Here is a 16,530-nt window from a genome sequence, read left to right as displayed (position 1 = left end):
AAAAAAATACTTTGCAAAATGTATTTTATTTTTTTAAAGATGTTATTTTATTTTATTTTACTTGAGAGAGAGAGAGAGTACAAATGGGGGGAGAAGCAGAGGGAGAGGGAGAAGCAGACTCCCCACTGAGCAGGGAGCCCAATGCGGGTTTTGACTGCAGGACCCTGAGATCATGATCCCAGCCAAAGGCAGCCGCTTAACCGACTGAGCCACCCAGGCGCCCCAAAATGTATTTTAAATTGTCCCCCTCTCAACATCACATATCCATAAACTTCTTTGCCAGAAGATTTCAGAAAATAAATTTCAAAAATTAACACATAAAAGACTGGAAATGAGCTGGTCCTTTAGCCCAAGTAGTATAGAAATACAAATACTGAGCAGAACCGGTTTTTGGAAAAGGAAGATAGGAAGATGCTTCACCTATTCATGACAGGGCCAAAGAGAATAAATGTAAGTAGATATAATCTTACAGGGGAATAATTAGGAAAGTCAAAAGAAAACTGAGCAGAACATATTTTTTCTGAAGATAACAAGCAAAATTTCTTAGGGAAATGGTAAAACATCATGTGCTGAAAAAACGTAAAATTATTCTGAAGAACGCACTGGAAATTGTACAGTGAGAAGTAATATGATCTTGAAGATAAAATGAAACAAAATTTATTCACTCATTTTCCTCTTGTATTTATGATTTGATATCACAACTTGAGTGCTTTTGCCTGATAACCACTCTATCACTGTGCTTCTAGATCCTTCCCTTGGCTTAATTCCACCACATGAAGGATGAGAAGGGGAGCAGGGCATGGAGGAAGGACTGTGGTAAGTGGGACTAAGGAAACCTAACTTGTTTGGTAATTTCCCTCAACCACAGGTAATTCAAAATAGAAGAAATGTGTGTTTTTGCATTCAGAATCCCATCTGGCTTGCCCTTCATTTTATTATGAATACAAATCTGGGATGGCTAATGTGCAATTCCAAACAAATATTTAGAAGTGGTTGCAGTTGTAAAACCATTGAAAGTATTTTGTTTTTCGGGAGAAGTCCTGACAAGTGTTAAAAAAGTCACCCTAGAGAACTCTCGGTAGTTTAATTGTTAAATTATTATCTATCAGACACTTAGCATCATGTCACAGATCTCCTAAAACTTGCCTTAAGGTCTCAACTGGCTCCTTCTTTACAAGTCGCAAATGCTGGAATCTTCTTCAGAAAACAAATCTCCTTCTGGAAAAAAAAAAAAAAATTGTTTTCCTTTTGCTCTTTCCTGGAAAGAGGAAGCTCTTTGGGTCTCCACAGCAGTGGCACTCCTCTTGTTTCACAAGCTCTTTTGCATGTGTCCTTGAGTTATTCTGTTCATTCATCCTTTTAGCTTGGGGGAGAGCATGCCGCAGAGATAGCAGAGGGAGGCAAGTGTTGGCTGCCACGGGCTTAGCATCAGCTGCATTTCGTTGGAGATCAGTACAGGTCCCCATCCAAATATTTTACAGAAGGTCTATGAACCTCAAATTACACCAGGAGCAAGGGTTTTCTGTATGATATGACCGCTCATGCGGTGGCACAAGCTGGGACACTCTCATCCATGCCGAAGGTGTCCACGGGCTCGAATGATGGACCCTAGCTTTATAATACTATTCTAGGAGTTTTATGATGCCTTAAATCACAGACTCAGTTATCACTGGGAAAGAGATAGGAATGAACCAGGATCCCAATGCTGGAGAGCCAGGATTCATTGAAAAAAAAAAGGCACGAAATAGCTTGTGAAAGATGATGAGACATTGGCCAGGCAGGAAGCTTCGGCGAGTCTATCCCGGGCAAGGGAAGTGGTGTGGGAAAAGCAGGGAGGAATGAGGCAGCAGGGCACATTGAAGGAGACGAAAGCAGTTTGATGAGGCTGGACAGCAGAGTGCTGGAGGCAGCCGGCAAATAAAGAGGCTAAGTAACTAACTGACACACAGCTGCTGAATAAGTACAGCAATGATAAGAGGGCCCGATCATGCAGATCTACATGGTCTTGGAGAACAATGGTATGTTAAAACACTGAAACATTTCCAATTGACAAACACATATATATTTAAAATCACATAGCCTATATATGTAATTTGTATAGTTTCTAATATAGAATTTAGCTCATTTAGAAAATAAATTGGAACATAAGCGTTTTTTTTTTTGTTTTTATTGATTTATATGTTGACTAGTAGAACCATAAGATTTGTTAAATATTTTTAATATCCCCTATGCCTAACCATACCAGGAGAAGGGTGGTGGAACCTCTACCATGCCATCTTTTTTTCTTTTAAACACAGTAATATATGTGCACTGGTAACCCCTCAAATCTTTTTTAGAATGGCTTGTAAGGAAAAGCAATACTCTTCCACAGAACTTTCCTAACCCCCAGTCTCCTTTCCCATCCCCTAATCTGCTTCTTTATGACAAGCACATCTAACTGTTCTCAAGTGAGACAATAAATAGAAAGAGGGATTTATGCATAGATGTTAAAATATATAAAATTGTTTCATGTCTGAACATCAGTGAGCTAAAACCTTTTGCCTCATCATATCAAAAATAATCACAACATGGGGGTAATGCACACAGAACCATCTAGTGTGGATGAATGTGCACGTGTTCGTATTTAGGACTAGTGGAAACCAATATGTTCCCTTGTTTCGGAGGGAACTAACATTTACTGAAGATCTATTGTGGACCAAGAACAACATGAGGCATTTTATATTTGATTTTTTTTTTTCATACTTGTCATTATCACATAAACTGGACCTTGTCTGGACATATGGAGGTCGTAAAACCTGTTCATTATGTAGTGAGCCATTATTGGATTGTCCGTCTATCACCTAATTTCTTAGAATTGTTCCACCTTCCACCTTTATCCACATGGTCAAAGAATGTTTCCGCAATTGGTTGATCTCATTCCTCTCCCTAGGACCCTCATCCCCCTCAAAGACTGCATGGCTTCCCCTCTGCCAGCCTTGTTCCCCCAGAGCTGAACCATTTCCCACAGCTGCCACGTGAATGGCAGGAGCCTGCTACATACGGGGGATCTTCTCACATTCTTCCCTCTTCTCTTGCATTATGAAGAGAAGTTGCACCTGGGACGTCTCTTATCGACAATCTCCGTTCACAAGATGGGACATCTGTATGTTGATCATGGCAAAACACGTCACCTGAGGAGCTTTCTATCACCCAGCTACCTTTTCTGGATCTAACCTCTGTAGCTGAGGTCCTTTCTTTTGATCTGTCCCGCATCCTCCACTTAATTTTGGCTTTTCCCAACGCCCTCTCAGCCTGCAGAGACTGACCTGTAAGAATGCTTCACATTCAAACTCACCCAGGTCCCATCAAACAGAAGCTGCCACTTCTCAAATGCAAAATGTATTGTTTTATTGTATTTTCTCACAATTAATGATTATGTTTATTGCTAGTTGTTGACTTTTCTCTTTTGAATGGCCTGGTCTTCTTTTCCTACATGTTATTCTGGTTAACACATCAGAGTTTGTTGGTTGACACATTTCCACTAGGGTTTGTTAATCTGGAGGAAGGCTGCTGTCTTCATGTGGTATTTGTTTTAGGGTGTGTGTGTGTGCATGTGCCGTGTTCCCTTCTTGATTTTAAGCTTCTGGAAGATAGGAGTTTTGTGCTTTAAATGATGCATAGCTTATATGATGATCCAAATGCACAGGATTAGTATTCTTACCATTGCTGTACTTATTTAGCAGCTGTGGGTTGGTTAGTGTGTCCCTGAACTGTCTTTGGCATAAGTTTCCTTATGTGTAAAATAAAGTGTCTTGTCCTCTAATTTCCCCCCAAGCCCAATCCTTTACCATAAAATTGTTTTGCCAAAAGACATTTATGAGCATCATCAAAGTCCAAGGTTTAACTACCAACTCAGAACGACGGTGGTTACATATTAGGCTTTTCTATTATTTACATGTTTCTTTTAAAAGCACCTCATTTTCTGAGCTCAGGATTCGTCATCCGCCCCCCCCACCCCCCACCAGCCCCTTGCACACTGCAGTTCAAGAACCATAGTTTCAGTTTTGCTGAGCTACTAAGTGGGCAGAGTTTGGGCTAACTGATAAGCACGAAGTACAGTTACTGGTGTGAAAAAAAGAAAGAAAAAAAAAAACCTGTTTCTCCTTGATTTCATCTCATAATCCTCCTGAGAAAAATTTCAATCTCCAGACAGACTGGTATAAAGAACGAACTTTTGTGAAGACAAAAACACCTGCCTGAGACTAGCCAAACAGATTGTGCAGTTCTGCTCTGTGACTGCTGCGGGAAAGAGGCTTGGAAACTGCTCATTCAATCAAGAACTGTTTAATGCAATTTGACAGATTTCCAATATAAATCAGGCTACGTTACTATTTGGAAAAAAAAGAGAAAATCCCCGGCACGGAGAGTCATAGCTTAAGAAGGAGTGACAGACTGAAAATCTTGCTGGAGCTGCTGATGAAACTGAGAGTTAATGGATCGAGTCTCCAACTGAAGCAAATCTATAATGAATTGGGAGAGAGTAATTACAAAAGTATCTGATGAGGAGAGCCAGGAACTGCCACTACATACAGAGGCAATTCATTTGATAAACTGAAAATTCCACCAAACTGGCCTACACTTGTCTCTTCTTCAGAGTTCCAGGCCCCAAACCAAAAAGTAAATGTTTGAGTTAGGAAATATAAGATTATAAAACCACTGGAGAAGTCATGACCCAGGACCAGGGATCAAGGAAGAATCATAAATGAAAAAGTAGGCTTTTTCTAGACAAAAATGCAGTTGTATCTCAGACTTGAAGGTAGAAGAGCCAAAATTGAATTGTCTGTCTTCTGTTGATTAGCAAATACCTTAACTCAGAAACTGCAAATCCAAAGGTCAAATTGATATAAGTGAATGAAATGGGCCAAGTGTAGAGGTGATAGGGTCTGGGATGGACCTTCTAGCACAAACCCTGTCTCAAAGGGGCAGCTGCTACTTGGTTCCAGCTAGCCATAGTTAAGGCTATCTCTGGCTCCAATATGCCAGCCCCTCTGAATTCGGAGAGAAACCAGGAACCCACTATTTTTAGGTGAAACATTCAAATTTTAGCTGTTGGCCTAAATTTAAAATAAAGCAAAAACACTTTTTGAGTCAAAGCAAGGATATCTGTAGCTCTCTAGTTACTGACTGCTCCAACTTCCATGATCTTCATGGACCTTGTCCATGATAGGGATAGCACCTGCTTCACGGGGCTTTTTGCAGAAAGAAATTTCTAGGTTTGAAATTGGTGGGTCAAAAATTTTCATGTTTTAATACTTTTGATGTTTATTGTCATATTGCTTCAGAAGTTGTTAAAGAATATATATAGTCCCACCAGCAGCATATAAAGTAACCACTCTCCAGGGGCACCTGGGTGGCTCAGTTGGTTAAGTATTCCACTCTTGATTTTGGCTTGGGTCATGATCTCAGGGTGGTGAGATCGAGCCCCATGTGGAGCCTCCCCCTCTGGGCTGCATGCTCAGTGGGGAGTCTGCTTCTCTCTCTCTCTGCGCTTCCCCTGCTCATGCTTTCTCTCTCTAAAACAAATAAATAAATCTTTAAAAATAAATAAATAAATATATATATATATAATATTAAAATTACATTTCTCATGAGTTGGCTGTGTATTCTGGGTTCTTTTTTCTGTTGATTGATAAAAGTTCATTGCATATTTGTCAGATGTGCTGCAAATATGATTTTATCCTAATTTAGAATTTGTCTTACAGTTTTGTTAAGGATGTATTTTTTGCCATAAAGAAGTTTAAAAATCTTGTTTGTTTATTTTGTAAATAAAATTTATTTTGAAAGTTCCTGTGCTTTCTAGCTTTAGTGATATATTAGAAAGACCTTTCTCATCTAGGGGTGCCTGGGTGGCTCAGTTGGTTAAGCGGCTGACTCTTGATTTTGGCTCAGGTCATAATCTCTGGGTCATGGGGGGTCATGAGATTGAGCCCTGTGTGCGGCTCCCACGCTCAACACAGAGTCTGCTTGCACCTATCTCTTTGCTCCTGCCCCTACTCGCGTGCATGCTCTCTAAAATAAAATTTTTTTAAAAAAAGAATTTCTCATCTAAATTCTATTTCTAAAACATATTTTCCTACAATTTTGGTTTTAGTTTTTACATTTAAGTTCATTGTTTTTTATATTTAAATTCTGTTCTGTTGCTTATCTAATTTATATCTCTTGCAGGACCACACTATTTTCATTGCTAAGATTATAAGCAAAGAGAGAAAGAACTAAACATTTCTCACTTCAAAATTTCCTGACTTCTCAGAAATATATACTTTTGGGTGAACTACACAAACACTTTCTTCAGTCAGAAAAAGTTCCTTTGCTATTTTCACTTAACAAATTAATTCAAAAAGTCATATCTTTATAGAGTTGAATCTTCCTTGCCAAGAATAAGTTATATTTCTCCATCGCAGAAATATTTATGCCCCTTAATAGATTTTCATACTTTTCTTCATAAGGCTTGTATATGTTTTCATATGCATTTTTAAATGAAGATTTTATTTTTGACAGAGAGAGGGAGAGAGAGCCCAAGCAGGGGGAGTTGCAGGCAGAGGGAGAAGCAAGCTCCCTGCAGGGGAGCCGGATGTGGGGCTCGATCCCGGGACTCCAGGATCATGACCTGAGACAAAGAAAGGCATTTAACCGACTGAGCCACCCAGGTGCCCCTCCTTCTGTATGCATTTGCTGAGTGAGTTGTTTTGCTTTTTTAAATGGCATTTTTTTTTTACAATTTCCATTAAAATTTTTTACTGGTTATTTTTAGTTAATAAAAAATAACTTATTTTTGAATATTAATTGTGATATTCATTACCTTATTAAATTATCCTAGATTTTCCAGGTATCAATAATATCATACCATATGGATATAATGATAATTATGCTCCTTTCTACTATTTTTTTTTTTTAAAGATTTTATTTATTTATTTGAGAGAGAGAATGAGACAGAGAGCATGAGAGGGGGAGGGTCAGAGAGAGAGGCAGACTCCCCGCCGAGCAGGGAGCCCGACGCGGGACTCGATCCCGGGACTCCAGGATCATGACCTGAGCCGAAGGCAGTCGCCCAACCAACTGAGCCACCCAGGCGCCCCTCTACTATTTTTAAAACTTTAATTTTATGCTCATATTTTTAAGGAGACAACTATCAAGCACCTTGTTCTGAATCTTCATTTTAAATCATTCTTGCACAAATTGAATGGCTTCACATGCATATTCTTTTTTGGGCCTAAATTAATCAATGGATAGTATAATTGGTGTAACCATACAAATGTCTTCCAAATATATGGAAAGCGATTTCAATCATATGTTGACTACTTATATTAAAATTTTGTAAAATTAATTATATTTATCATTCATGACCCAGTAACTAAAGTTATTAATTAGTAAAAGAAAGGAAGAAAGATAGATGGAAAGGCATATTTTTATACATACCTACATATATACATATATATTGCCTATATACATATACATAGAGTCCCTTTGGTACTCAGTTTCTTAATAAATATCATTCAAATTGCTCTTCTTAGTCATGTAAGCGTAAAATGATAAAATTATCTGTTTAATAAAGAGGAAGTAGACAACTGCTTCCCTATCTCCTCCTCCTTAGGGTGTGTACTTGTGAAAATGATAGGCCCCCAAAGAGGCTTGAACTTGTGATTTCACCATGCAAGGTCATGGGCCTTTCAGATCTTTGGAACTGTAAACACATGCTTGCAAAATTAATTCATTTTGTCATGAGCCTCACAGGAGACAACGCAAGGTGCATCTACTTATCTCGCGAGGAGATAAAAGAAGTTTTTGTGGTTCTTTCTTCTGCTTTACCTTGTAAATTTGTGTGAAATTCTGCCCAGAGTTTAAACTCATTTTGATGCTAACTTACATGCATATAAAAATGACAATGCTTCCCCAGTAATAAATTGTGCTCTTTGTGCTATGTAGGAATGGAGAATTTTTTTGTTTGTTTAACAATATTGTTTTATATTCCCAACCATTGATAAGATATGAGTGCAGTGCCTTTAAATCAAACATCGTATATATGAGTAACTTATGGAATCAGAACATCAGATCCAATGAACATTATTTCAAATGGTTCTAATATAATAATCTAATAATATCTAATAATAAAATAATAATGTATATAAAATTAATTTTACTTTCTGATATTCATCTTTCTTTTATAATAATAATGATTCCTTATAATGTTATTATTGTGTAAATATGCACATATCTTCCTTTTAAATTTGTCATAAAAAAAGCATAAATATGGTCTGCCAGATTTTCTGTTCCAGGAAATATTATTAAAAGTTAATGATGTGTTTTCCCACAACACTAATTAGTACTTTCACAAGCCAAGGCAACATCATTATTGCTGAAATCTGTATTTTATCTTCTCAACAGAGTTCCTTTTTGCCCAGGAAAATGATTGAAACTTCCAAAGCGGTGCCAAATTCGTATGAACCCTGTGGATCACATAATAAAATTTTAATTGTATTCATTAAAATAAATGCTTGGGAATACTCCAAAGAAAACCAAAACTATCTGGGTGAGCTTAAAACAAATGAGGAGAAAAATGGAATTACAGGAAGAATGATTAAGGATTAAAAGAAGCTAACTCTGCTCTTTTGATCACTTTGGGACTTTTGAGGTATCATCTTGAGATCATCTTGGAATATGGCTCCCACGGTGAATCTGATGGATTTAATATAGACAGTTGCCAACTTGCAGTAGTTTCTGAATGCCATCTCATTAAGTGATATCAAGCAGAAACATGTTCTTTCTCTGGATAGCACTTTTGTTTTCTTTTTGTTTCCATTCCTTTCTTTCATAATTGATGAAAATAAAGAATGCATCTCAGAATAAAACACTCTTAAGATACAAAGTCAGAGACTCACAATTGGGAAAAATAATTTCTTAAAATGGAGCTAACTAGAATTCGCTCATGCATGAGATTGATTAGCTGACCACCCATATCTCTCAAGAAATAACACTTGAAAATATGATTTATGTGTATACGATTAATGAGGTGAGTGTGTACCTCTCAATATTACCAGGCAATCAGGAAACTGTCAATTCAAATATAATGAGTAAAATTAGTATAAAGTAAGTTGAAATCCTGGAAATGACAACAAACCTTGGAGACACATTAAAGTGATGGAGAGGATTTTGTAATTAGAGAAGAGACACAGACTGTCGTGAACTAGAAATGCTAAAATTGGGAACCCTGAGGAAAAAATGGTAATTTTGTATTCCCCCCTTGCTGTCTAGAAATTGTCTTCACTGAGTGGCTGGCTGACACTCAGATTCCTGTTTCCTTGTTAAGCAGCCCTTCAGGAAATGGTGGCCCAGGAGGTTACCATAACTTTGTAAAAATATTTCTTCAAGTCGTCTGAGCATCTTTTTACTTACTGATACTTTTCCTCCATTGTTGGGGGAATGGTCTGGAAAAGAATTCTATACTTGCTGACATGTACTTTTGGTCCCTTTGGCAGCATTTACTTCAGAGAAAATAACCAAGTTGTTGTTTTTTTGGCTTATGAATAAAATTCATTTGGGTTTGTTGAACATGAATCAGTCTTTCAGAGTCCAATCATCCAAATCTTAATAAACTAGTACTGAGTAATGGAAGTACAAAATAGCAATGAAAGATCTACGTAGAACAGAGACCCCGCCTCTGCAACTCACCCCTCCCCCTACACACATAAAATAATGCCTAACACATATAACACTAATTGCTAGGTACTACTCTAAGCCCTTTTCTTAAAATAATTCATTTAAAATGTAAAGCAAGGGGCGCCTGGGTGGCTCAGTCGTTGGGCGTCTGACTTCGGCTCGGGTCGTGGTCCCAGGGTCCTGGGATCGAGCCCCACATGGGGAGCTTGCCTCTCCTTCTCCCACTCCCCCTGCTTGTGTTCCCTCTCTCGCACGGTCTCTCTCTGTCAAATAAATAAATAAAATCTTAAAAAAAAAATAAAACATAAAGCAACCTTGTAAGTTCCTTACTAACCTTATTATCATCCCCACCTCACACATGAAGAAACTGAGGCCAGTAAGTAGTGGAACAGAATTCACACGTGGCCAGCTTGCACACTCTGCACTAAACCAGAGGTTTTCTTAGTTATACAGAGCAACCCTCAGTTGTGTAGAATTCTCCCTCTTATCGTGGGTTCGCATCTGTGTTCTGCTTCGTCTCTCTGGGAGTCGCATAATTTGTGGGACACCAAATCAATATTTGATAATAGTCTCCTCTCTGCTTCACAAAATAATCAAACCCTTTTTTTTTGTTATCTTTTTCATGACAGAAGCTGTGGACATAGAGCTCATATCAATCTTTATAGGTAACTCCCACCTTTCTTTTGAGAGCTTCCAAATCCTTGCAGTTTGATTGCTCCTGGGACTTTCTGCAGTATAGAAACTGACGTGAAGTGTTGTAAGAATTATTTTCTATAAGGTGATCCCACTGACTCTACCTTTAAAATATATCCACAACCCAAACATTTATCACCACGCCCACTGCTATCCCTGGTCCAGGCCCCCATCGCCTCTCCCCCCATCTGCTCTCATGGCTTTCTGGCTGGTCTTCCTGCATCTGCCCTCACGTGCTGGGGGCACGGCCAGAACACAACAGGCCCTGCGATCCTGTTAAAAACATCGGCCTGAAGGCATCATCCCTTCTCTCCAAACCCTCCAATTGCTCCTGGGTGCGGGTCTTTCCAGGGATTTACATGGTCTTAATGTGGTTTTATCTTCAATTCTCTCCCTGACTTCATCTCCTATCACTTCTCTCTGCTCTAGTCACATTGAGCTCTTGATTACTCCTGCATATGATAAGCACCTTCCTGCTTTAGGGTTTTCCCACTGGCTGTTTCCTCTATCTGGAACATTCTTTTTTTTTTAAGATTTTATTTCTTTATTTGACAGAGAGAGACACAGTGAGAGCAGGAACACAAGCAGGGGGAGTGGGAGAGGGAGAGGCAGGCTTACCGCGGAGCAGGGAGCCCGATGCGGGGCTCGATCCCAAGACCCTGGGATCATGACCTGAGCCGAAGGCAGACGCTTAAAGACTGAGCCACCCAGGCGCCCCTATCTGGAACATTCTTCTGATAAATATGCACATGGCTGACACCTTCTTTCAAACTGCAGGTATCTTCTCTATTAGGTTTACCCTCACTATTCTATATAATTTCTTAATCGCCCATTTCTGATCTCCAGCACTCCTGATAGCTAGCCCTCACCCTTCTCTACACTTTTCCCATGGCAATTATCATACTCTCTTTTTTATTATGCTTATTGATTATTGTTTGTCTCTCTCCTCCTCAAACTAGAATATAAACTCCATGAGAGCTAGAATCTTTGTCCATTGACTTTTATATCCCAAACCCTTAGAATAGCACCTTGCACATAGTGGGTGATCTATCAATTTGTTGAGTGAATGAATGATATTAATACAAAAGTAGTGATATTTTATTGGTGCTTACTTGTTCCTGAAGAGTTCTAAGCATTTTAACTCTGTTACTTCTTTAAATCTTCACAGCAAACCTGTGAAGTATTAGCATTACTCTTAGTTCATAGAGAATAAAATTGAGGCACAAATGTCTACCAGTTAACAATTAAAATTAACTGGGGACGCCCGGGTGGCTCATTAGTTAAGCATCTTACTTCAGCTCAGGTCGTGATCCCAGAGTCCTGGGATCCTCCCGCACTGGGCTCCCTTCTCAACAGGGAACCTGCTTCTCCCTCTGCCTGCCACTTCCCCCTGCTTCTGCTCTCTCTCTATCTCTCTCTGACAAATAAATAAATAAATAATTTAAAAAATAATGAAAATTAGCTGAATTTATGCTAAAGTGTTGATCACAGAAATAAAGAAAGAAAAAAAGATAATTATCACCCAAGATTTCTATATTTCTGGGTCCTGGGCCAGAAAAATGTTGATTTAAATAGTCTCTTTTGATTGATAAAATTTGACAATGATTTAAAAATATTGGAGCGAAGAATTACTATATATTAAGAACAGCTTTATTCTAATCTAGATCTTTGGCTTATTCCATAGACTTGACCAAGGACTGCTCTAGCCAGCAACTTTCTGCTAACTTACATGAAGATAAAGGCACACAGTATTAAATAAAAAGGAGCTTTTTCATGCTATTGTGCAAATACAAAATGCTTCAATTGGCAGATGTAAATTCAACCTTTAATTTGTCTGTAGAAGTGAGGAGTTATAAACTATAGAAATAATAACGATATTATTATTTAAAAAGCAGCGTTCAGTTTACCAAGTACCTTCATATATGTTCTCTACTGTTTGTCCTTACAGTAAGTCCATGAGCAAGGTATTACAAACATAACTACTCCCATTTTACAGATCCGAAAGCACAGGCTCAAAAAACTGATATTGTTTTTCTAAGGTCACACAATTAGCAGAATCAGGATTCAAAATCAATGTTCTTTCCACGAATCAAGCTCACAAAGACTCTTAGAAAATAATCTGAAACACATAATTGTATTTCCTGCCCAAAGTTATAGGTGGAATATCTTAAAACTGGTAAGACTTTAAAATCCCAAAGCATAGATATCGACATATATTTATTGAAAGGAGGAAGCCAGGAAGTGAAGCCAGAGGCACCCGGAGAAGACGTAGGTAGCTCAGGTATTTTCTCAGTGGCGGAAGGGATGATGACAGTGATGGTGATGGTTTGTGTGGGAGGGGTAAGTGAAGGTTTAATTGTTGGGTGTCAGCGTGTTTGGCTCTGCCTAAAGAACTGACTAAGAACATTCCCAATCTGTCATTCTCACTATTTGCCAGGTGCAATTAGGGAAGGGAAGTTCTATTTCTTATTTGCATTCATAAATAGCATAGGACTCAGGAGAAACTGAGATTTCTGCTGCATGCATATAAGAAAATACTGCTTGTGCAGCATCAAAGATGTTATTTCAGAACACCTGGGAAAGGAACTTGTTCTCTGCAAAAGAAAAAAAAAATTCCTTTTCTTCAGAATACCGAATGCGTGAAAAATTTCTGTCCTACTTATCTAAGGTGTCTTTAGCACCTTGTCATCATCAAAGCATTGTACCTCTGACGCCACACTTGCAAAGGAGTGGTATGAAATAAACTTCTGAAAGGAGGAATAATATCTTGATCAAGACATATGCAGCATTATTATCCATATTCTGCATAATGCATGTTTTTGTCCATCAGAGCATCCCGTTGGCAACAAAAGAGCTGTATCATTTTGTATGTGTTTGCTTTTTAACATCTAATATAATAAAGAGGGTTACTGAGGGACTTTCTAAGATCTTTCATTATAATTAAAGTACTGTTGAAAAAATCTTTATTATTCTGTATAATATGGATTGGTTTGTTCCCTTCAAATGAAAACCATTACAAGTTAGAGTTTATAAAGTGAGCTGAAAAAAGTAAGAACAAATACCATAGGCTTCCTTTTTCCTTCCCTTGTGGAGTTGCAGGGGGCAGGAGGCATACTATCGTGGGGTCTCAGCTTGCGTGCAAGCTCAGTTGTGCCTGTGGAGATGAGAAAGAGTGAGCCCTTCCCCACTAGGATCTGAGGCAGTCCTTCCACAACCTGAGATCCAGAGGCAGGTCGTGAGTGCAGCAACTCGAGGAGTCCCTCTCATCCCTGCTCCTCCCTTACTTCTAGTAGGATGACATGACATATATCAGAATGTACAAGTTGCTTTTCAGCAGCTCTGATTTCCCTTAAGGCTGTTTGTCTCCATGGCTCAAAGTATAGGTCATCATGATGACTCATTTTAATGTGTAGTCTGTGATCAGGCCTTGAAATATTTCCCACATGATTTTAAAAATATCATAGGCAACCTACTTTGTGGATTTCATCAGGAAAGCAGTGGGCCCTTTTAAGAAGCTTTCAGAATTCTTCGTTTACACAGTAGTATAAATTTTCCAATATCAGAAGCTCCCATGTCCCTACTTCAGAGCTTCCCATAAGAAGTGCTGGTGTGGGAAACTGGAAATGTGATTTCAGATTATGTGACCTCCAGCACCTTTCTTTTCCCAAATCTTTACAGAAAGCTCAGGTAAGGCCCATCTACTGTGATGAAGAAAATTACATGGTCTTGAACAGAGGTTCTTAACCTGGGATTCCAGGACATCTAGGAGAGTCCTTGAATGAGCATCAAGAGGTCCACCAGCCCCTGAAATTGTGCATGCATTTGACCATGTGCATTTTTGTGACATCTATAGCTTTAATTGAAATCTCAACGGGGACTGTGATTCCAAATATGCTAAAATCACTGCCTACACTCTATGTTTTGAGCAATATGCATTTCTAACTTCTTATTCTAGACAATTACAGATGAGAGAAATAACCAAGTATTAGTGAAGAACAAGAGCAGATGTTCTCATCCTGCCCTAGACATTTCCTCTTATTTTTTTCTAGCCAAAATCGGTGAGGAATACAATTGAAATCTGCCAAGAGAAGACAGAGAAAAAGAGAAAAAAGAAAAGCAACTTCGACTCACTTATAAGAAAATGGCATGTTACTCAAGAAATGTAAATGCTTACTATTTCTAAGTAATTCAAGCTTAAGTGTGTGAACAAGAAAAATGAATCAGTTTCTGTTTCCTCCAATTTATTATTTATTCAGGGAAGGCAGAATGAGTGTTGGGTTCATCACAACAGCAAAAAATCTGTGACTGCGTGTGGAGACAGATGTCAACTAGGCTTACTGTGGTGATCACTTCACAGTGTATACAAATATGGAATCATTATGTTGTACACCTGAAACTAACGGCAGGTTAGATGTGGATTATACCTCAATTAAAAGACAAAAACAAAAACAAAAAATGGATCAGTGTTGTGAAACATTAACTGCAAATATAACAGAGTATCTGTGTAAGTCTGCTTGGGCTGCCATAACAAAGGACTGGGAGGCTTAAACAACAGGAATGTATTTCTCACAGTTCTGGAGACTAAAGGTCTGAGATCAAGGTTCTGGACTGTGTGGTTTCTATTGAGGCCTTTCTTCCTGGCACTCCGACAACCACATTCTCCCGACACCCTCATGTGGCCCTTCTGTAGTGCATGTGGAGAAAGCAAGCTCTTTGGTGCCTCTTCTCATGAGGCCACAATCCTATCAGACCAGGGCCCCACTCTTATGACCTCATTTAACCTTAGTGACTTCCTGATGGGTTCCCTCTCCAAATATAGCCACACTAGAGGGTTAAGATTTCAACATATGAATTTGGGGTGAATACAAACATTCAGTCCATAATAGATTTGTGATTTTATATATATGTGTGTGTGTGTGTGTGTGTGTATCTGGAGCAAGCAACACAGGCTATTAAAATAGCTAGAGAAAATTTTCTGTGGAGGGGACGGTCTCCATTTGGGCTCTTAAGGGTGAGTTTATTTCAAAATATTCTTTTTATTTTAAGTTTATGGTTTTCTTTCTAGAAATTTTGATATGTTTGAAAACCTTTCTTTAATAAGAACTCCTCAACAGTTTCCATAGAATACTTTTTTTTTTTAAAGTGCCTCACTTATTAGATAGAAGCCACATTAAAAGATTCAAATGTCTAAAAATACTGTTTGTCAGGGGAGATGAAATATATTAGGAATAAGCTCCCCATATTTCCAAAATTAGCTGTGTGTTTGTATGTGTATGTAAACATGCACGTGTGTATATAAGCATGCAAATGCCATTTCGCTTATATTAGCTTTTAAAAAGTAGAAATCTTGGGGCGCCAAGGTGACTCAGTCAGTTGTGTCTGCCTTCAGCTCAGGTCATGATCTTAGGGTCCTGGGATAGAGCCCCACATCAGGTTCCCTGCTCAGAAAGGATCCTGCTTCTCCCTCTCCTTTTGCCCCTTCTCCCCGCTTGTATGCTCTCTCTCTCTCTCTCATTCTCTCTCACTCAAATAGATAAATAAAATCTTTTTTAAAAAAGTAGAAATCTTGTTGTATGCAAAATTTAATTTGTGCTGAGATCAATTAGGATAATAATTTGTCCATTTATCCAATGTTCAAACTAGTCGTTACTATTATTATTATTAGTCGAGGACATATTATTTTATAAACAAAGAACAAAGTATGTAAGTGGATGAAACACAGTATAACTCATGAGTATAATGGTTGAAGCATGAATGCCATGAGGAGAGGACATAGAATATAAACCAAACATCTGATGACGTGGAAAACCTGGTAGATGAGATGGCACTAAATCTGGTGTGAATGGTGGGAAAGGGGGAGAAACAGTGCATTTCAAAGAGAGGGACACTTTGAAAAGCAAAGCCACAGTCATGAAAGTCAGCCTTGGGTAAGACGTTTCATGCCTTCCAGCTGTAGAGAGCTTCATATTCTATGTATATGCCCCTAATTTACAACCATATGCAAAGCAAAGATAAAGCGCTAATATTATGACTCTTCCATACTTGTAGTTTGCAGTTAAATGAACTACCTACAAATCAAATGGCATAGGTTCAAATCATAGTCTTGATATTTAACCCCTCTGGACCTATTTTTTTTAACCCTAA

This window comes from Leptonychotes weddellii, chromosome 5, assembly GCF_054177405.1.
Source record: "Leptonychotes weddellii isolate Sample4059 chromosome 5, ASM5417740v2, whole genome shotgun sequence".
Taxonomy (NCBI): domain Eukaryota; kingdom Metazoa; phylum Chordata; class Mammalia; order Carnivora; family Phocidae; genus Leptonychotes; species Leptonychotes weddellii.
Note: the sequence above shows the minus strand (reverse complement) of the source record.